Source organism: Rattus norvegicus, chromosome 16 (assembly GCF_021556685.1).
Source record: "Rattus norvegicus strain SHRSP/BbbUtx chromosome 16, alternate assembly SHRSP_T2T, whole genome shotgun sequence".
NCBI lineage: Eukaryota > Metazoa > Chordata > Mammalia > Rodentia > Muridae > Rattus > Rattus norvegicus.
In genome coordinates, this window is record NC_141549.1 from 73301339 (window position 1) to 73322953 (window position 21615).

Below are 21615 nucleotides of genomic sequence, written 5' to 3' on the forward strand. Positions count from 1 at the left end.
AAGGTGAGGGCACGGCCCTTCCTTCCTTGGGCCCTTATGTCATGCACAGCATGTGTGCTGTACCCACCTGTTGGCTGAATGTGAAAGTCTGTGTGGAACGGCCATTGATGACTTCCTCTACCTGCCTCTCTGGGTTTCTGTAAAGGTCACTAATGGTAGCTGTGGAAGTAATTTGAAAATGTGCAAAGAAATATGCCAAGTGTAAGCTATTAACATTCCTCCCCCAGGGGAGGCAGAAGATATTATTTTTTTCCCTCTCAGTAGCCTTGAGGTGGAGCCTGACAGAAACTGGGGTGTCTCCCTCCCACCTACATAGGGACCCTGGCATCTCAGGGTAAACCCACCCACTCCCACCTCAACGCCCTGGCATTCCCCTACATTGGGGAAATGGAGCCTTCACAGGACCAAGAGCTTCTCCTTCTACTGATGCCAGGCAATGCTGTCCTCTGCTACATGCAGCTGGAGCCATGGGTCTCATGATATGTACTCTTTGGTTGGTGATTTAGTCCCTGGGAACTCTGGTGGGGTTTGGTTGGTTGATTTTCTTCCTATGCGGTTGCAAATCCCTTCAGCTCCTTCAGTCTTTCCTCTAAGTCCTCCACTGGGGGTCCCCATGCTCAGTCCAATGGTTAGCTGCAAGCATCCTCATCTGTATCAGTAGGGCTCTGAAGGAGCCTCTCAGGTTCTCTTTTAGAGAGTTCTTTTGTGTCTGTTGTTGCTACATGCTGGGCTGGGAGACATGGGGCAGAAAGGTATTCCTGGGTCTCACTGTTCCTGGACAAGTCACACTTGAGGGGCAGGCAGAGGCAAGACTGGTTTTCAAAGGAGTGTATTTTAATTTAGGCACTCCTCGGACAGACGGCCTGGTGAGTTCAGGTGCTGAGGAGGTTAGTGGGAAGGAGTGATTTGCCCTGAAAAGCGGAGGCTGACAGAACTATTTGGAAGAGTAGGTTTACCCTTCTAGGAATGGAGTGAGGCTTCCTAGAGCAGCGATCTTCTCTGCTTTATTGTACATCAGCACACGCATCATTTCCCACAGGCAATGTTTTAGGCAGTTTTTCTTGATCACCTCTAAAACAAAAAATTAAAAAAAATGTTTAAAACTTGAAGAACCATACTTTATTTCATATACACAATAGCACTAAAATAGCATATAATAGAACGATTTAATGTAGACATAAACAAGGGGACATTTCAAGTTGTAAAACCGGCCTCCCGAAACACACAAAACAAAACCTGCTTTTCCTAAGTGGGTCAGTGTGACACACAGATGTGCACTGATTTCTTCTAAGTTCTATGCACTGATGGCCAATGGATGACAAAGAAGCCAGCTTTGACCAGCACCATCAAAGGAAGAAAGGGTGTTGGGTTCTTACAAGGAAGTGAAAATAGTTCTTTCTGCATCAATACTCAAAAAGTTGGATCCACATATCTATAATGAAATAGAGAAAAAAAAATCTATGACAGAACAAAAGCTTTATTTCGTGTTTAGTGGCTCACGTGCCCTTTTGCCTGAATCCTATCCTTCCTTGTCAACATTGCTCTTTCTTGGTTTCCTCCCTGAATGTTAGATACACCTACCTTACACATGTATATGTCATATACATACATCCATACATATATACATTACTACATACATGCATACATACACACCTATATACATGCATACATATATAACACCTACATACATATATGCATACCTACATGCATACATATATACATACATGCATACATATATATCTACATACATGCATACATACACACATGCATGCATACATATATAACACCTATATACATATATATTCATACCTACGTACCTACCTATATACATACATATATATACATCTATTATCATGTTATATATATATACATATATATACATACATGTTATACATTTTATAGACTAGGGTATATGTGAGAATATGTAGTCACCTTGCTTAATATTGTATTTTTCAGGTTCATCCATTTTCTTGCAAATTTCATGATTTCATTTTTTTTATAGCTGAGTAATGTTCCATTGTATGTGTGCGTGTGTGTGTGTTTGTGTGTGTGTGTGTGTGTGTGTGTGTGTGTGTGTGTGTGTATTTTTCTTGGAGATGGGGTTTCTCTGTATAACCCTAGCTATCCTGAGACTTGTTCTATAGACCAGGCTGGTCTCGAACTCAGAGACTCACCTGCCTCTGCCTCCTGAGTGCTGGGATTAAAGGCGTGTGCCATCGTGCCTGACTTATGGAATATTTATTTAACTATTCACTGATAGCAAATAGAGCCACTATAAACATGGATGTACATGAATCACTACTCTAGGGCATGGGGCCCTCAGTGTGTGCGTCCTGAGATGGATGGTGGGTCCCATGGTAGTCTTACTTGTGTGGTTTTGAGGGACCTCTGTATTGATTTCCATAATAGCTTTATTTATTTGCACCCCCACTGGCAGTGAATGGGGGCTCCTTTTCCTCCACATCCTCCCCAATTTTGCTATTATCATTCTTGCTGTCCGCTCTTCTGACTGGGGTGAGGGGTTATCTCAAAGTAGCTTTAATTTGCATGTTCCTCTCAGCTGGGAGGTGATTAGTTACTGGCCGTTTGTGCTTCTTCTTCTGAAAGCGGCCTGTTCATCTCATCAGCCCACTTGTTGACTGGCACTTTTACCTCCTCGGCATTTAATTTTCACGGTTCCTTGTGAATTCAGGATACAACCTCCCAGTCTGTAGCTGGTAAGGGTTTTCTCCCGTTCTGTACGCTGTCTGTGTGCCCCGATGATAGCTTCTTTTGCTGTGCAACTGACTTTTAATTTTATGTCATTTCATCCATCGATTCTTGGGGCCGGCCCCCATGCTGTTGGAGTTCTGTTCGGAAAGTTTTTGCTTACACTGAAATATTAATACCACAAGTAGATAGTGAAGCTACTCATGATATTGTCTTTATGACTTCAGATAAGGCTACAAGTCATAGAAACACGTAATTTTAACCCCTTAGAGTCAACTGGGGTTCCTTGCTGGGGTCCTGTTACCTCTGTGTGAATACATACTGAAACTTCATGCTTTTCTGCTGTCCCAACCAATTCTACTGGCCTTGTTTCCTTCCCTTCTTTTTTTTTTTTTTTCCTTTTCTTTTTTTTCGGAGCTGGGGACCACCGAACCCAGGGCCTTGCGCTTACTAGGCAAGCGCTCTACCACTGAGCTAAATCCCCAACCCGTTTCCTTCCCTTCTAATGGAGATTGGCAAACATTAGCCAGGCAGACACAGGCCAGAATTCAGGGTTCTAGGAGGGCTCTCCAGGGTTCAGATGATGGTTAGGAGATCTTGCTTCCTCCCTCTCCTTCTCCTCCTCCCCTTCCTCCTCCTCCCCCTCCTCTACCTCCTCCTCCCCCTCCTCCTCCTCCCCCTCCCCCTCCTCCTCCTCCCCCTCCTCCTCCTCCCCCTCCTCCTCCTTTTTCTCCTTCTTCTTCTTCATCATCCTTTATTCTCCCACATGATCCATGTTACTGACCAAACATTCCTATTTTCATAAAACTGTGTGGCTTCTGTGGTGGCTTTAATAGGAATGACTGCTGTAGGCTCAAATCTGTGAATGCTTGGTCCCTAGTTGGTGGAAGGACCTACTTGGGAAGGATTAGGAAGTATGACCTTGTTGGAGAAGGTGCGTCACTGGGGGTAGGCTTTGAGATTTCCAAATCTCCCACCGTCCACCTTCTACCTTTGTGATTATTATGTAAAACTCTCAGCCTCAGCTCCAGTACCACACCTAGCGGCCTGCCACTCTGCTCCCTGCCGTGATGGTTAGTAGATTCACTCTCTGAAACTGGAAGCAAGCCCCCACCCCCACCCCCACCCCACTTAAATGCATTCTTTTATAACGTGTCTTTATCATGGAGTCTCTTCACAGCAATAGAAAAGTAAACCAGACAGCCCCCCTCCTCCACATGTCATATAGGGGCAGGACTGACTCCATCATGTTCCCTTGACTCTGGCCTCCCTCTTCCTATCTCAGCAGTTCCTGGAGCCCGTGCTATGTAGCTGGATGTCACTTGCCTCTGGACTGATGCCACCCAAAGCTGCCTGCTTCCTGTGTGTGGCTTCCATCAGTTTCCTGACTACAGGGATTGTTTTCATCTCTTATTCGCCTAAGCGAGTGTTCAATGAGTAATAGCAGGTTGGTTGACATTTCCCCTCCTGTGCTTGGGCTATGACTAGGGACCCTGTGAACTATTCCTTTAGTAAAATTTCCCATTGAGGACAAGGTACCGAGAGAAGCCTTTAGGATGTTAGTTCATGGATGGGGAGATGGCTCAGTGGGCTAAGGCATTTGGTTCTCGGTGATGAAAGCTTGAGTTTCACATAAAGGTGGAAGGAGAGAGCTGACTCATGAAGTTGTTTGCTGACCTCCCACTATTAAATAACAGTTAAAAAGTTAGCTGAATATATCCAGTGGCAGTGGCTTTTGTGTCTGTTAGTAAAGAAGTTCACCAGATTCTATTTGGGAATATATGAATATGCATATACACATTCATACACACACATACATACATACATACATATATACACACATACATACATACACACATACATTCATCCATACATACATCCATATATACAGAAATTCATTCATTTATACATACATACCTACATACATACACACATTCATCCATCCATACATACACACATACATACACACATCCATCCATACACACATACATACATACATACATACATACATACATACATACATACATAAATTCATTCATACATACATACATATGCAATAATTTGTGAAAAAGGAGACTGTGGATTTGAAAGAGAGTAGGGAGGGATATATGGGAGGGATCATATGGCATATATGGAGAGAGGAGAGGGAGAAATGTAATTATATTAACTTCAAAATAATGCAATTCTCATGGCCGAAGAGATAGCCCAGCAGTTAAGAGCACATACTTGGGGCTGGGGATTTAGCTCAGTGGTAGAGCCTTTACCTAGGAAGCGCAAGGCCCTGGGTTCGGTCCCCAGCTCCGAAAAAAAAAAAAGAGCACATACTTGCCTTGTAGAAGACCTGGGTTCGATTTTCCAGTACCCACATTCATAGCTGTCTGAAACTCTGATTCCAGGAGACTCTATGCCTAACTCCTGTGGGCTCCTGCACACACATGATGCACTTTCATATGATCAGGCACACACACACACACACACACACACACACACATTTAAATAAGTAAATAGTTCATAGGATGTTGAGCTCTTGGAGGGCTATTTGGCCCCATTGGCTCTGCTGTCACCATCACACGTCTTTCTCCATAGCAGAACTAGACACGTTCGCCATGTTAGAATCTCCGAGGCTGTACAGTGGAAAAGCAGTGGCTGTTGGGGACTGTCCTGAGACTACCTCGATACCACTTTCCTCTGGAGCTCTTCCCCGGTGTGGTCTTTAATTAGGCTGGGATAGCAGGACATTCAGGCATTCTTCTTCATAAGTTCCCAGAGAAATTATATCCCTGTCATATTTGAACACTCTGAAATGGGAAGGAATTACTTTATTGGGCTTCCCCCCCACCACACACACACACACACACACACACACACACACACACACACACACACACACACACACACACCCCTGCGAAATGTTTGAAGCCAGCAGAATGTTTTCAAGCAATTTTGTGCCACTAGATTTGGTGAAACTTACTTCAAGTGTCTTTCCAGAACCTTTCATAGGAAAGTAATTGTGTAATTAGCTATAAATTAGTAAAATTATGCTAATTACTTCCAGGTGTGACATATTTTGTGCTTAAAAACAAGTAAGAGAAATAAAGGGGCTGTCGCTGTGCTTCCCAAGCGGAGGCTTCCCAGGCAATTTGACAGGCTGATGTGCACGTTTACTTAATATTTTTTTTAATTATATAATTTCTGAGTAAGTACAAACAGACCCAGGAACAAAAGTACGACAGACAAAACCCAGGGCTGCTCCTTTTCTATATGTGCTTAATTAAAAGGAACACGAGCAGGGGTTCTTCCAGAACCTTCTTTTCAAACCTTTAATGGGCCCCGGGATAACACAAGTGGGGTGTCAGAGAGGCCTTTGGTTTTTCTGGCATTTAGGTCAGAAGTGGTCCAGCTGTCTCTGGGTGTGTCTGCCTTGTCACATTCCTTTTCGCCTCCTTTCTGGTTACTGAGACACTGTACCCTGATCAAGGAATGGCAGCCACTGCACGTCAGACTCTTGGCATTGTCTACAGTGTCTCATTTGCATGCAGTACAATACCACAATGGTCTATCTTAGCCCAAGCCTGTGACGCATGTACATACAGGGAAGGTATTATGGCCTTCTTAGAATACAGTCATACGTTGCTTAACGATGGGAGTGCTTCCTGAGAAATGGCTCCATTAGGCAATTTCATTGTTTTTGTGCAAACATTCTAGAATGTACCTACACAGGTCAAGCTGACTGAAGTGACTAGGACGTGTGATTTTATGGAACTGCTGTCGTATGTGGAGCAGAGAATGAGAATTGAACGTATTCCCCACCTCCTTCCTCCCCTCCCTTCTTCCTTCTACCCTCTGTATTTCTCCAGCTACTTCCTAAACACAATCCGGCGTGATCAGCACTACCTGCACCTAGTAGAAATAATGATCAAACAGAGACAAGACATAAAGCAACCATTTAACTAACCAGTCAATTCTGTGGGTCAAATATGCTGGATCCTGTGATTAGATACTGAGCATAGAAAGACCAAGGTCATAGACAGAGGAGAGCCATAATGAATGCTGGGATAGACTATTGTCAATGTTCTAATAGTAATGACCCTAGGTCTCGGATTTTCTAAGGCTAGTTCCATTTGTGAACACGTTATCTCATCGTCTTTCTCTAAGTATACTTAGGCCCACAAAGTACTGTGTCTGAACCAGGCTTTGGAAAACTTGGCCCTAGAGGCTGTTATGGAGGGAGACATAGACACCTGAGCAAGATGAGCAAGGTCCACCCAGAGGAGGGCATTTTGAGCAGAATCCTCAGAGGTGGTGGAGTATTCTAGGGATGTGAAGAGAGAGGGAAGGCAGCAGAACAAATGTCTGAGAAGATCATGGAGGTCCTTATGTTATTGGCAGTAATGTGGTGGTGGTGGTGGTGGTGATGGTGGTGGTGGTGGTGGTGATGGTGGTGGTGGTGGTGGTGATGATGATGGTGGTGGTAGTGGTGGTGGGGTAGCAGGGACAAAACCACAAAGACGTTTGTCACAGTGGTGGGTTTGGGGAACTGCAAATAGCTCAGTGTTGCTGAAGTAATAAGACTGAGGGGTACAGTTGTTGTGGGCACAAAAGCCTGTGGGCTGTGCTGTGGGAGGCGGCTGGGCTTTCAAAGGGAAAGACTATAGAATGTTTAAGTGTGTATGTGTGTGTGTGAAACACTATAAAGTATTTGCGTGTGTGTGTGTGTGTGTGTGTGTGTGTGAAAGAGAGAGAAAGAGAGAGAGAGAGAGAGAGAGAGAGAAGAGATAGAAACAGAGAGATAGAAACAAAGAGATGGATACAGAGACAAAGAAAGGTAATGAGTGAGACAGAAAGATGGGAAAACAGGGAATAAGGGAGAGCTATATAGAAGAGGCAGGGGAGGTAAAGGACTAAAAGAGAGCATGGTGAGGCAAGGAAAGAGATAGATACCTAAGGGAAATAGAAAAGGAGAAAGGCAGAACCAGAGAGACAGAGACAGAGAGAGAGTACACCATGCACCAGGGTCTCCTTAGTTACTGCCTGTCTACAGCACTTGCCTTTCTACAATTAGCACTGGTCCACATTTTCAAGAACATCTGGGCTTAGGGAAAGTGGATTTCTCATCTGCAGGAGGACAGGGGACCCTGTTGCTCCTCGGAGGAATCTCTTCACAGAGAGGCTTTCTAACCTCCCTGTCTCCTTGCAGTGCCCCCCAACCCCCACTTGTCATCTGGTCAGTGAGAATTACCCAGATTCTATGTCCCTATATGTTTACATTTATTAATCTTATTTTTCTTCCTTGAAAACCATTAGGATATATTATTTGTAGAAATAGTGGATTTCATCATGACATTTTCACACATGTATTCAATGTACTGTGATCATAATCATCTCCTGCTTCCCTACTCTAAACAGGGCAGCTACATTCATGTCTTTCAAAAGAATCTAGGTTTCAAATATGAGAGAACACATACAATATTCATTTTTCTGAGTCTAGCTTATGCTGTTTAACATGATGATCCCGATGATCCTCATTTCAATTGTGCTCCCACAAATGGCATAATTTCTTTTCTTGTCTTTTCTTTCTTTCTTTCTTTCCTTCTTTCTTTCTTTCTTTCTTTCTTTCTTTCTTTCTTTCTTTCTTTCTTTCTTCCTCCTCCTCCTCCCCCTCTTCCTCTTCCTCCTCCTCCTCCTCCTCCTCCTCCTCCTCCTCCTCCTCCTCCTTCTTCTTCTTTTGTAGGTCAAATGATTGTGTATGGGAAACCGACTTGGGGCAGCCTTGGCAAATGAGAGAGGAAGTTTAAAAGGAAAAAGCGTGAAGCTTGGCCACGCCCAGTGCCATGGTCAGCATCCTTCACGCCATTGGCATTTCTACCTTCTGATCTTGAGATCTTTTTTTTTTTTTTTAAAGAAATCCCACTGGATGCTGAGGTGGTGGTACCGACCTGTCATCTCAGCATGGAGGAGACAGAGGTGGGGGAATTGGTAGGTTTAAGGCCAGTTTAGGCCATACAGACGATGTCTCGCACAAACAATGGTAGCAACAGAAAGATGGAACCAGAGCATGTTTTAAAAACACCATGTGACGGGCACTGTGTTTATTAAGCCACCTAATCCTGGGAGTGGTGCCCCAATCCCTGTATTACATAGGCACACAGAGAAGTAAAACAGCCAGGACACTCTCTCTCTTAATTTTTTTTTTAAAAAAGATTTATTTATTTATGTATGAGTACACCTCCATGCCAGAAGAGGGCATCAGATCCCAGTATAGATGGTTGTGAACCACTGTGTGGTTGCTGGGAATTGAACTGGGGACCTCTGGAAGAGCAGATAGTTCTCTTAACCACTGAGTTACCTCTCCAACCCCCCTCCACCCCCCAGGCTCTCTTTGTACTGGGCTTAAGTAAGGTGCTGAACTCAGAACCAGATGCTCAACTCCATGAACATCCACTGCGTCTCTTTCTCCAAGCCAGTCTCTCCCAGGACTCCGGAGGATTTAATGAGACAACCTTCGTGATAAATCCCTTTTAAACTGTCATCTAGGACAGAGGGAGTCCCAGAAGGAGTCGGGGTACACATGGTTCCTTTGGCCAGGGCAGGGTTCTTGGTAGGAACATAGGAGGCAGAAGGCACCATGTCTGAACTGGAGGAAGAGCCCAACAGAGATGGAGCTCTGTTGCTGGCTCTTTCCTTGTGGATGTGTGTGGTTCTTGGGCCTGATCGAAGGCTCCAAATGCAGATAGGGCGCTGTGCAGCCTTTTAGCAGGCAGATGCTTCCTACGGTCTGGGCGATTCTCTTAAAAGCTCACCAGTGACTTTTCCTGGCTTGCTGCTCACAGGTAGGGCCGAGCATGAGACAAATCTGCTTTCTTGTTGCCCATGAGGTCAGCTTAGCCATCTTGTTGACCTTGCTGTGGGGTTCTGCTCACATTCCTCACTGCTCCCCCAAAATGATACTGATGTTTGCCTCCAAGGACACTGTCATCAGAGAGGAGGGGGCCTCAGTTAAGAAAATGCCTCCCTAAGATCACCTGTAGAAAAGCCTACGGGACATTTCTTTATTAGTGATTGATGTAGGAGGACTTAGCCCATTGTGCATTATGGTTCTGGGTTCTATAGGAAAGCAGGCTGAGCAAGCCAGGAAGCAGCACCCCTCCATGGCTTCTGCACCAACTCTTGACTCTTAGACACTATTTGTAAGAAGAAAGGAATGGGTAAGGCTGTGTTCACCTTGTCCCTACATTCCTTTTGTGGGCAGATTGTTTGGTTTTTTAATCTCAAAGATTCTGTGTATAGAGAGGCACCCTGAGTGACTAGGAAGTTCTCATGGCCCACAGTTGAAGTTCAGTGATAGATAGTTCAAGCCCTGTTAACAGGACCAGGGTCTGGAAGCTCCATGCAGGGAGATCGACAACTAGACAAGGAGCTCTGGTCTTAGCCAGATTTTAAAAACTCTTTATATGCAGACTTGCATCTCTGCCACCAGATAACTTCTGTTGAAAATAAATTGTTAGTGGCTCTTCTCAGATTTTGGCTAAGACTATACATGTGAACATTTGAACATCTTGCCCCCTCCTAATAGTTATTAAAGAGATCAAGATGGTGGCCAACACTGTGGGGTATGAACTTCAGCAGACTTCTGACTACACAGTTGAATGCTTACAACAATAGCTTCTTCTCTGTTCTGCATGTGTTGTCCACTAGTACTGCCAGGCTGCTGTAGAAGTGGATGCTGCTGGTGTTATTAAATTATTCTTTTTTAAGGATTAACTAACACATAAACAAAAGTATTTTAATAAGATAACAGGATTGCTAGCACACATGTAGTATATGGTAGTATATGTGTGTTGTAGTCGTCTGATTGAAAAAATCAAACCAAATGCACTCATTATTTCTTTATGCCAAAACCTGTAAAACATTTTCTGCTAGCTGTTTGAAATGTGCAGTGCACCGTCATCTGCAGTAGCCTGCTTGGAAGCCTGGCATGGTCGTCCACACTTGGGAGATGAAGGCTGGAAGATCAGGTCAAGGCCAGCCTTGGCTACATGAGCTCTTGTTTCTAAAAACAAAGCGCGCCTTCACACACACACACACACACACACACACACACACACACACACACACACACACACACAGCCAAAAGAAAACAAAGCCAACCAAACAAAAAAACCAGAAAAGTGACTTGCTGTGCAATAGCACCCCGGGGCAGCTAACTCCTTTGTAACTTCCCATTGATCGAACATTCCCCATTTAGTCTCCAAAGCCAACTTCTGTGAGGCAAATCCTTTAGACTGCACACGTGAGACCATTCAGCGCTCTGCTTGTTTTATTTAACATAATGATCTCCACTTCCAGCTAAGTCATCGAGTGACAGAATATTTTTATAGTCTAGTAATATCCTATTGTATACACACAGCACATTTTCTTTATCTATTCGTCTCTTGATGAACATGCTGGAGGTTCCTAGTTCTTGATTATTGTGGACGGCACTGCAGTAAACCTAGAGGTACAGGTGTTTCTTTGACGCACCGATTTCCTTTCCATTGGATGTATACTCCGCAGGGCAACTGCCACGTCCTATGGTAGTTCTGTTCTTAATTCTTAGTGGACCCTCCATATAGTTTTCTACAGAGTTATGCTGGTTTACATTCATACAATACAATGCACAATAATGGTCCTTCTCCCTCTCTCTGCAAGGACAAGGTTTGTAGTTCAGTTTAGGCTGGCCTGGATCTCACAATGTAACGGAGGTTGGCCTTGAACTTGCAATGACCCTTTTGCCTCAGATTACAGTTGTAAGCCATCATACCTGGTATCTTCTTTTGATCATACATGTTGTCCAAGTCAAGTAATAACATTAAGTAGCTACCACGTGTACAACAATTGTTCCCAGGACTGGGGTGGGGTGGGGTGGTTTATGAAGTTTGTAGAAGATACGGTTTCTCTCTTGAGAAATATTTAAAGTATTATAAAAATGACAACTTATCTGCATGCAGTGAACGTGTATCCCACCTCTATACATTGGTATCTTCTCTCCCAACAAAGAAGGGTCATAGGGTTCCTTTCCTTGCTTTTCTTTTCTCAGAGAAAACCCAGTCACGAGGACAGGTAACAATGCATAGAGGAGAACACACAGTACTCATTCTGCTTGTTCTCCATGCCTCACACCCTGAATAAACGCTCAACAAGTATTACAGGTTGCTTGAAGCACCAGCTGAGAAGCCAGGGAGATTTGGGGACTTTTAAGGGAGGATTGAAGTCAGCTGTGATGTTTTGTATATGCTTGACCCAGGGAGTGGCACTATTTGGAGGTGTAGCCTTGCTAGAGTAGGTGTGTCACTGTGGGCGTGGGCTTTAAGACCCTTCTCCTAGCTGCCTAGGTTGGTATTCTTCTAGCAGTCTTCAGATGAAGATGTAGAACTCTCAGCTCCTCCTGCACCATGCCTGTATGGATGCTGTCATGCTCCCTCCTGCCTTGATGATAATGGACTGAACCTCTGAACCTGTAAGCCAGCCCCGATTAAATGTTGTCCTTTATAGGACTTGCCTTGGTCATGGTGTCTGTTCACAGCAGTAAAACCCTAACTAAGACAGCAGCCTTAGCCTTAGAGGCACAGTTGGCACCAGTCAGCCAACTCCTGAACCCCTCTGGCCCAACATGTCTTATCATTCTGCATTTCATCTTTGATTTGGCCTTGCTCCTCAGCTCCAGACATGTCTGGTGTTGTACTCAAAGCCCATTCATTCCTTTTGGTGATACCAGTGTGAACAGTGATGGCGAATCTGGCAAAGAACCGTGAACTTGATTTTGCATGCCCTGGAGCCAGACAATAGGGACCCTTTGACACACAATATTCCCTACACACCTACACACACACACACACACACACACACACACACACACACACACACACACACATCGGGAGAACATTGGGCTCTCGGTGTCAGAAAATTTCAAGAGTCTCCTGCATCAGTTGAAAGACTTGGGAGAAATGACTTAGCACCCAGTGGAGCCTCATTTCCTTCATTTGAGAAGAGAGAATCACAATGGAGAAAAATTCCTCTGTAAGATCCAGGTGTGAGGCATTTTCTTCATTAGTGATCAATGTGGGAGGGCCCAGCCCATTGTGGGTGGTGCGTCCCTGGGCTGGTAGTTCTAGGTTCCATAAGAAAGCAGGCTGACCAAGAACTGAGGAGCAAGTCAGTTAGCAGCACCCCTCCACGGCCCCTGGCATTAGCTCTGTCTTCCAGCTTGCTGCCCTGTTTGAGTTACTGTCTGACTTTCTTCAGTGGTGAACGGTGCTACGGAATTGTAAGAGGAATGAACCCTCTCCTCCTCAAGTTGCTCTGGTCATGGTGTTTTATCGCAGTGATAGAGACCCTAGCAGTGACACTGAGGCTCTCGGACCCAGGATAACTTAGCTAGTAAGCAGCAGAGTTAAAAGTCAGAGTTGGTTTTCTTTGCTAAAACGTCTGTGTTCTTATTACGAGCACCATGCTTTATGTAATTACAGCAGCCTATTAAGCTAATGATTATTTCCCCCAGCCCAGGAGTATTCTTGAGGGAGTGAATTTCTGAAGAGTAGGGAGGGTTGGATGTGGGGAGATGGTGGTAGGGAAGTGGGAGAGGAGAAGGGAAAGAGGGCTTGAGGGAAGGGCTAAGTTTAGGATCCCAGGAGGCTCATCAAGAAGCATGCTGCTGTTTCTATGGCCTGGCTCTCTAGGCAGCCATCAGCCTTCCCATCAGTGATTTTCATCAGCAGACCAATGAACCAATATTTACTTGGGGATTTAGAAATGGACACAGAAGGCTTATTGTTAGAGGCCACTTGACAAGACCGCCATTTTCTCTGGCCATAGAACCCTAGTTCTCCAGCCCCAGGAGGCCAGTAGTGTTCTTTGGAGAGTTTAGGAGAACTTAGAAGTTTCTAGCACTTTACAAGGTTAACACAGGTGAGGGTAGAGGTGGGGTTGAGGGGTGGGAGACCAGGTTAGGCTTGAGTGGGGGGACTGTCCTCATTGAGGGTCAGCTCCACATGGCTTCAGTTTCCTTTCCCTTTTTCCATCCTCAAGATGATTTCAAGAAGAGTCCCCACCCTCCTCTGATGCGCCCTCCCAGAGGTGGGTGCTGGGACAACACACACTTTACTAAGGAGGCAATCTAGGCTCTAGGAGAAGCTGCAACGTGTACCGGGTACAGGAAGCAGGTTTGGATTGAAGTGCCACTGTCCACTGTGACTTTCCTACTTTCAGGGGCCTCAGCTCTGGTAACAAAGGCCTGATAGGCATGAAGCCTGAGTCCTCACGAAAATCTGGTGATCCTTCATGGATAAGTGACTATATCTTGAAGGTTTTGAACTAATCTGTCCATTAATTTGCAGATAAGTTAATAATTCAACAAGATTATTAGAAAGTGGTAGAAACCCTAGGAGGTGTGGGCCCTAGAGAAAGAAAGTGGATTATAGTGAGTATGGCCATGGGACCCATGGGACTCCTAGCCCCTTTTGTTCTCTCTTCTTCACACTGCCCTGAGGTAAATCTCTCCACTCCATCATTCCTTCTTTGCTGTGTGCCCCTTCTTGCCTCATAGACTTAAAACTTTCGAAACTATGAGGTTAAAAAAAAAATGCATCGTTTTCCTCTTAAATACTTTATCTCAGTACTTGCTGAAAAGAAAAAGAATGGAATGACCTGCGCTAATTCCACAAAATCTCTGCACTTAACATGGTCTGTATGAGGCGGCCCAGATATTTCAGAACCCCACTTCTGGTCCATACTTCCTCATTAGCAGCAGCTGTTGTTAATATGTGTGTCTTCTAGACTTTTCCATGGTGGATATGCTATCTGTGTTAAATGCAAAAGGCTTGTAGATAGAAACAGGCTCAGCCTATGCCCATGCTGTTGTAACTCTGGTTTTCATGAAGGAATCACTTATGGTCCTGTATTCATGTAAGGTCCTGTATTCATGTCTTAGCTCTTCTCTTAACATATGACAATGCTAATATGTTAATTTCAGGATGGACCAGTTGATTTAACTTGTTCTCTGTCGATGGACACTTGGGTGGGTTTCAGCCTTTTCTCCTATAAATGGAGCTCTACAGGCCATCCTCATATATTTGGATACATTTATGTAAATGAAACTTGTGGCACACAGCATTTGTGCATCTAGAATTTTGATCAATACTGCCACATTGCTCTCAAGAAAAGGTTGTCTTCATTTACACAATCTCAACAGGGTTTTCTCAGGTGTCCGGTAAATGCTGTGGAAATTGCTCCTGACAGTTTATTCAATTATTATTGTGATTTGACTCTCCACGCTGCTCAGGGTGGTTCTTATTGCATTCTGGAGGGAGAGATTTCAGTCTAGCTCGACCCTTTGCTGACTTAAGGGCTAGGGGCGTTATTTCCTTGTGGAGGTGTCTCATGTAGCATAGATTCAGAGAACCAATAAATACTTGTTAAACCTTTTTGCCCAGTGCCTGATTATCAAGAAACCCGTTTTGAAGGACACACAAAAACACCTATTTATCCCAGATAGGGCGCCAGTAGAACAAAGATACATAAAGAGCATGAGTGACTCACCAACTGTCTCTGTGAATTCATATGTCCATCAGTCCAGATGTGTCTGCAAGACACCATTTCCTTCGAGTCATTCATTACCGAACAATCTTTCCACTTCTTTGTTCTGCCTAATCCCTGCATTCTGAGGAGAGGGATTTGATGGATACATCTCATTTGGGATTGAGCAGTCCAGAATCTATCTCTCTCTCTCTCTCTCTCTCTCTCTCTCTCTCTCTCTCTCTCTCTCCTCTCTCTATCTCTTTCTCTCTCTCTCTCTCCCTCCCCCACCACCATTGTCCAGTTGTGGGTCTCTGAGTCAGCTCCCACCTACTACAAGAACTCTCTGATGATGACTGAATGAGGCACTGATTTGGATATATCACAATGTAATTAGGAATCCTTTGCTGCTTTGTTCCTACAAGTGACTTCTACAAAAGATTTTTTTTTCCCAATTCCTCTTTATCAACTCCTGTTAGGCTTCTTCCTGAAATGTTGAATAGGAAAAGATAGGGACACATAATTTGTTTTCTTTTTTAATCTGCATGCATTCTGAATAGTACCTTGTGTGCTATACAGGACCTCCTCAAAATCCACGTGTTCTCCAGTTAAAACCCTCACCCCCACCCAAGCATCTAGGGACCCCACCTCCTTCTAGATGCTGGTGGGAATGAGAGACCATTAAGGGTTTTTATTCTGCCACTACAAAATCAGAACAAACATTGGTATTCCACATCTCAGTTGCCTAAACATGTCTTGAACAAGGACAAAACTAATAGATATGCTAACCTGGAATAGGGAAAACTGATGAGGCCTCAATCCCAGACAAGAACTACAGGCAGTGAAGGAGTGAGATAAGTGGTCTTCTCCAGAAAAGAACACAACATTTGGTTACTCAATACCAAATGGTCAACCCTGTGGCAGCATGCACAGATTTAAGCCAGGTAGGGTCCCAGTGCATGGATGGGGTAGTATACATTAGATCCTAACCCAAGAAACTATCTGCAATTGATATCTGCTGACAAAAAAAAAAAAAAAAAAAAAAACAACTCAATGGAATTTTTGTAGACTTTTGGTTTACTTTGCTTTGTTTAGGCATTTCCTCCTCCTCGTCTCTTCTCTGTCTGCTCCCCTTCTTCTCTTTCTCCTCCTCTTCCCTCCATCTCCCTCTCTTTCTCCTTCTTTCTCTTCCCCCTCCCTTCCTCCTTCCCCTACCACTACCATCTTCTCATTTCCGCCTCCTCTTCTTCATCCTCCTCTTCCTCTCCCTCTTCCTCTTCCTCCTTCTCCTCTTCCTCCTCCTTTTCTTCCTCCTCTTCTTCCTCCTCCTCTTCCTCCCCCCTCTTCCTCTTCCTCCTCCTCTTCCCCCTCCTCTTCCCCCTCCTCTTCTTCCTCCTCTTCTTCCTCCTCCTCTTCCTCCCCCCTCTTCCTCTTCCTCCTCCTCTTCCCCCTCCTCTTCTTCCTCCTCCTCTTCCTCCCCCCTCTTTCTCTTCCTCCTCCTCTTCCCCCTCCTCTTCTTCCTCCTCTTCTTCCTCCCCCTCTTCCTCTTCCTCCTCCTCTTCCCCCTCCTCTTCTTCCTCCTCCTCTTCCTCCCCCCTCTTTCTCTTCCTCCTCCTCTTCCCCCTCCTCTTCTTCCTCCTCTTCTTCCTCCCCCTCTTCCTCTTCCTCCTCCTCTTCCCCCTCCTCTTCTTCCTCCTCTTCTTCCTCCCCCTCTTCCTCTTCCTCCTCTTCCTCCTCCTCTTCTTCCTCCTCTTCTTCCTCCTCCTCTTCCTCCTCCCTCTTCCTCCTCCTCTTCTTCTTCCTCCTCTTCTTCCTCCCCCTCCTCCTCTTCCTCCTCCTCTTCCTCCTCCTCTTCCTCCTCCTCCTCCTCCTCCTCTTCTTCCTCCTCCTCTTCTTCCTCCTCCTCTTCCTCCTTCTCCTCCTCCTTTACTCATTCTTCTCCTTGTTCTTTGGTCTTATTAGTGTTTTGCTTGTGTATTTTGCTCTCTCTCTCTCTCTCTCTCTGTATGTGTTTCTTGTTTTCTTCTTCTAAAGAGAGAAAAAGAGAATTGGGTGGGTGAATATATATATAAAATGAAAAAAAATTATATATTATATTACATATAAAATATATATTATATTATATTATATAAAATATATTATATTGTATACAAAATATATTATATATTATATATAAAATATATTATATTATATATAAAATATATATAATTAAAAATATTTTTAAATAAATAAAAAGCAAATAAATTGCCTGTGTAGTTGGGAGAGGACTCCAGAGGACATTTGAGATTCAGGCCTTGTGTATGTGCGGCAGGTTAGGGCTTGTGGCTTCAGATAGAAGTTCTGCCTTCCTGGATGTGGTGCTTTGAGGGTCCTTTCTTCCAATAGCCTTGGTGTATCTCGTCTCTCTCTGGGCAAAGACAAACACAGCCTCTGTGACTGCCTCAGCCTCCCCATTCTGCTTACTGCTGTCTTCTCTTCCCCTACCTCATCCTAAGGATGCTACAAAAATAACTCCGACATTGATGCCACAGTGAGAGAAATCACAAGAAGCAAGAATTCACTCTAAGCCGAGGCTGTAGTGAAGCACACAATGAAGCCTGGGTGAGCATGCCAGATTTCATTACATGCTTGATTTAAATTAACCTCTGGTCACTGTACATTCTGAAACCTTTTGCTGTAGCTAAATGTTGCATGACCTCTACATCCATTTGTAAGACTCCCATGTAGAGTCATGACCCATAGTTTAAGAGGTCATTCTATAAGCATGTTATGCATATTCTATATATGCTATATTCTACACAGTGAGCTACATATGTCATATATACTACATGCTTTTGTTCATACTATATTCTGTAGTACTTACTATGACTATACAGTCTGCACCCTGGGATTTATGTAGAATGCATGTGCTTCATGCTTTCAACAATGCTGTTTACTATGGAAAATGCTATGCCTTGTATGTTGTAGATTATACTATTTGCCACAGACAAAGCTATATGTTATAGACCATGTGTGAGATAGTCTGAAGACTATGTCTATTCTATAGAATGCTATCTATTCTGTGGAATTTTCTCTGCTTCTGAAAGTGGGGAGATCTTGGGAGTAAGGAAAAATTTTCTTGAATGGTAGTGTTTTTTTTTTCTCTAAAATACTTTCTCTCTGCCCCAGATCATTTTTCTCATCTATGTCATTAATATTGTTCAGTATCCTTTCCTTTCGCACCCTTGTGCTACATAGCCCATGTCTGTCTGTAGTTCAGCCTGAATCTTAGAGCAAGAGACAGGGATGGAAGTGAAATCATAACCAAGACATTCTGAACAGCTCTGTTGGTGTGACAAAACCCCATGATGAAGATAATGTATAAAAGAAAGTGTTTGGGGGGTTGGGGATTTAGCTCAGTGGTAGAGCGCTTGCCTAGCAACCGCAAGGCCCTGGGTTCGGTCCCCAGCTCTGGAAAAAAAAGAAAAGAAAAAAAAAAAAAAGAAAGTGTTTGGTTGAGCTTACAGTTTCAGAAGGTTAGAGTCCACAATGGAGGAGCAAAAGCATGGTGACAGGACAGCTGGGAGCTTATTTCTTGAATAAAAACCAGGGAACAGAGAGGGAGTATTGAGCATGGCATGAGTCTTTTGGAATCCCAAAGCCTAACTCCAGTGACCCAACCTCCTCTAACAAGGCCAAATACCTCCTAACCCTTCTCAAAGAATTCCATGAGTTGGGGACCAAATATTCAAACATACAAGCCTGTGGGGCCATTCTCATCCAAACCACCGCATTGCATTCTACTTCCTGGCCCCCATTGACTTGTGGCCATATCATAGTACAGGAAGTATTTAATTCAACTTTAAATATCCCTGTAGTCTTTCATAGTCTTCGCAAAGCTTAAAAGTCAAAACTCTCTTCTTAAGATTCAAGGCAATCTCTTAATTATAACTGCCTGTAAAACAAAAAGTAAACCACGTACTTTCAGCATGCAACGAAACAATATACATCACTATTTCAAAAGGGAGGGATGTGGGCATAGTAAGGAAATACTGGACCAAAGCAAGATTCAAATGTCACAGGGAAATCCCAATCTTAGCTCTCTGTCTGATGCCAGAGATCTTAGATGATTCTTGCCTTCCAGCTTTGCGGTCTGAAGGATCTCTCTCTCTCTCTCTCTCTCTCTCTCTCTCTCTCTCTCTCTCTCTCTCTCTCTCCTTCCCTCCCGCCCTCCCTCCCTCCCTCCCTCCCCTCCTTGGCAGATAGCCCGTGGTTGTGGTATCTCCAACGTCTTAGGTTTTTCAGGGCATTTCAGGCTTCACTTCAATAGATTCACAAAATTGCCTCTCGGGCTATGCATGGGAACTCTCCTGCCACAGGCCTGGCCTCAGAGGACTGGTCTGCAACCCCTTTACCTATGTATCCTGCAGGGCATTAGCTTGGCTGCCTAGTGGGGGTAGAACCTGACACCCTTGAGTCACATTTAAGGCAGCTTTGTTTGTTGTTTTTTAGGAGCAAGACCTTTTAGGACTTTCCCTTTCACAAGTTAGAAGCTTAGATGGTGCAGGTCTTGCCCCGAGGGCACCGTCCCCTTCCTCCCCTTCACATGGATCAGGTCCTTTTAATCTCCTTATCTCTTTCAGGGCAAGCCATGCCTCTGATGCTAAATTTCCTGGTGCTCCTTTTCTCTTCAAACTGCTCATTCTGTCTTTTTTGCTATACTTGCTCTTTTTCATTGTAGACTTGCTTAAGAGCAATTGCTATTTATTAATTGTTGATCCCAGTGCCTGCCCTACCTGTATTCTACTCAGGAAATTATCTCCTCTGTCAATGCATTCAAGGCTGATCCCCACTTTCTCCTCTATCAAGTTCAGAGTGGCTGGTTTTATGTTGAAGTCTTTGATTCTCTTGGACTTGAGTTTTGTGCAGGATGATAGATATGAATCTATTTGCATTGTATATATGTGTATATTCTACACATAGACATTGCATTAAACCAGCACCATTTGTTGAGGGCGCTTTTTTCCCCCCATTGTATATTTCTTCTTTATTAAAAGGAATCTGATGTCCATGGGTGTGTGAATTTATGTCTGGGTTCTTAACTCAATCCCACTGATCAATATGTCTGTTTTGATGTCAATACCTAGATTGGTGCCTAGCCCAACCATCATCACAGAGGCTTCATCCAGCAACTGATGGGAGCAGGTGCAGAGACCCACAGTCAAATGTTTACTGGGCATAGCCCAAGGTACCCTGCAGAAGAGGGGAAGGAAGGATTGTAGGAGCCAGAGGGGGTGAGGACATCATGAGAACATGGCCCACAGAATCAACTAAGCACTGCTCACAGACAGAAACAGAAGTCACAATCGAGGAGCCTGCATGGTTCTGAACTAGGTTCTCTGCTTATATTTTATGGCTGTGTAGCTTGGTGTTCTTGCGTGACTCCTAGCAGTGGAAAGAGTGGGCTATCTCTGATTCTTTTGCCTGCTTTTGGGGCCCTTTCTCTCCTACTGGGTTGACTTGTCTAGCATTGATGTGAGGGTTTGTGCTTAGCCTCATTGTAAGTTATGTCATGATTCGTTGACACCCTTGAAAGGCTTGATCTTTTCTGAAGGGAAATGGAGGAGGATCTGGGGCAGCATGGGAAGTAGTGTAGGGGTTTGAAGGAATGGAGGGAGAGGGCATTGCAGTTTGGGTGTAATGTATGTGAGAAGAATTAAAAAAGAATTAATCACTTATAAGCACACGACAGATTTCAATATTGGGCTGCCTTAAAATTTCCTTCACCAGAGATATTGGTCAATTGATTTTCAACTTAGGCTCCAGTGAATACTTAGGATGAAGGCAGAGAGCCGAATTCTTTACGAAAACACCACAACACTGGTCTCTAGTCCAGTTGCTAATGTTGTTTCCCTCTGAAACCTTGAGCTGTGTCTCCAGGGTCCACATTGCTCCTAGCACTGTTGTCTTCCAAGCTCCAACGATGGTGGTCACTAAGCTCTACATACAGCCTTCAACCACTTTCCCAGTCCAGAGTCCCTCAGTCTTCCCCATTCCTCCAGAAAACCCACATGGTCAGGTCTACTGTCATAGCAACACCCCACTCCCAGGCACCAACTTCTACCTTACTTTCTTTTCTATTGCTGTTACAAAAATGCTATGGCTAGGACAACATATAAAAAAAAAGTCATTTAATTGGACTTCCAGTTTCAAAGTGTTCTAAAGGATGCTAATCCTTTAGAGTTCAAAAGTAAGAACTTTTAAACGATAGCTTCCAACTCAAGCTCTCTGGAGCCAGGACTGCTGACCTGGAGCCTGCAATAAGGGAGGACGCTGCTTTTCAAGCCCTGTGTTCACAGTGCTTTGACTAAAGCGAAG

At 44.2% G+C, this 21615-nt stretch overlaps 1 protein-coding gene and 1 long non-coding RNA gene across 3 annotated transcripts in view; both read left to right on the forward strand.

The window, feature by feature from the left end:
* Erich1 (glutamate-rich 1) overlaps positions 1 to 21615 on the forward strand; it is a gene marked incomplete at its 5' end in the record, with an annotated part of 52793804 nt that overhangs the window by 42430779 nt on the left and 10341410 nt on the right.
* The window catches only part of LOC120097505 (uncharacterized), a 97413-nt gene that overhangs the window by 6225 nt on the left and 69573 nt on the right, over positions 1 to 21615 (forward strand). For all 3 annotated transcript variants that reach the window (XR_015640426.1, XR_015640428.1, XR_015640427.1), the window contains one exon: positions 17754 to 17859. This is a non-coding gene — a long non-coding RNA (uncharacterized LOC120097505). Of the gene's footprint in view, positions 1 to 17753; positions 17860 to 21615 lie in introns of those variants that run through there.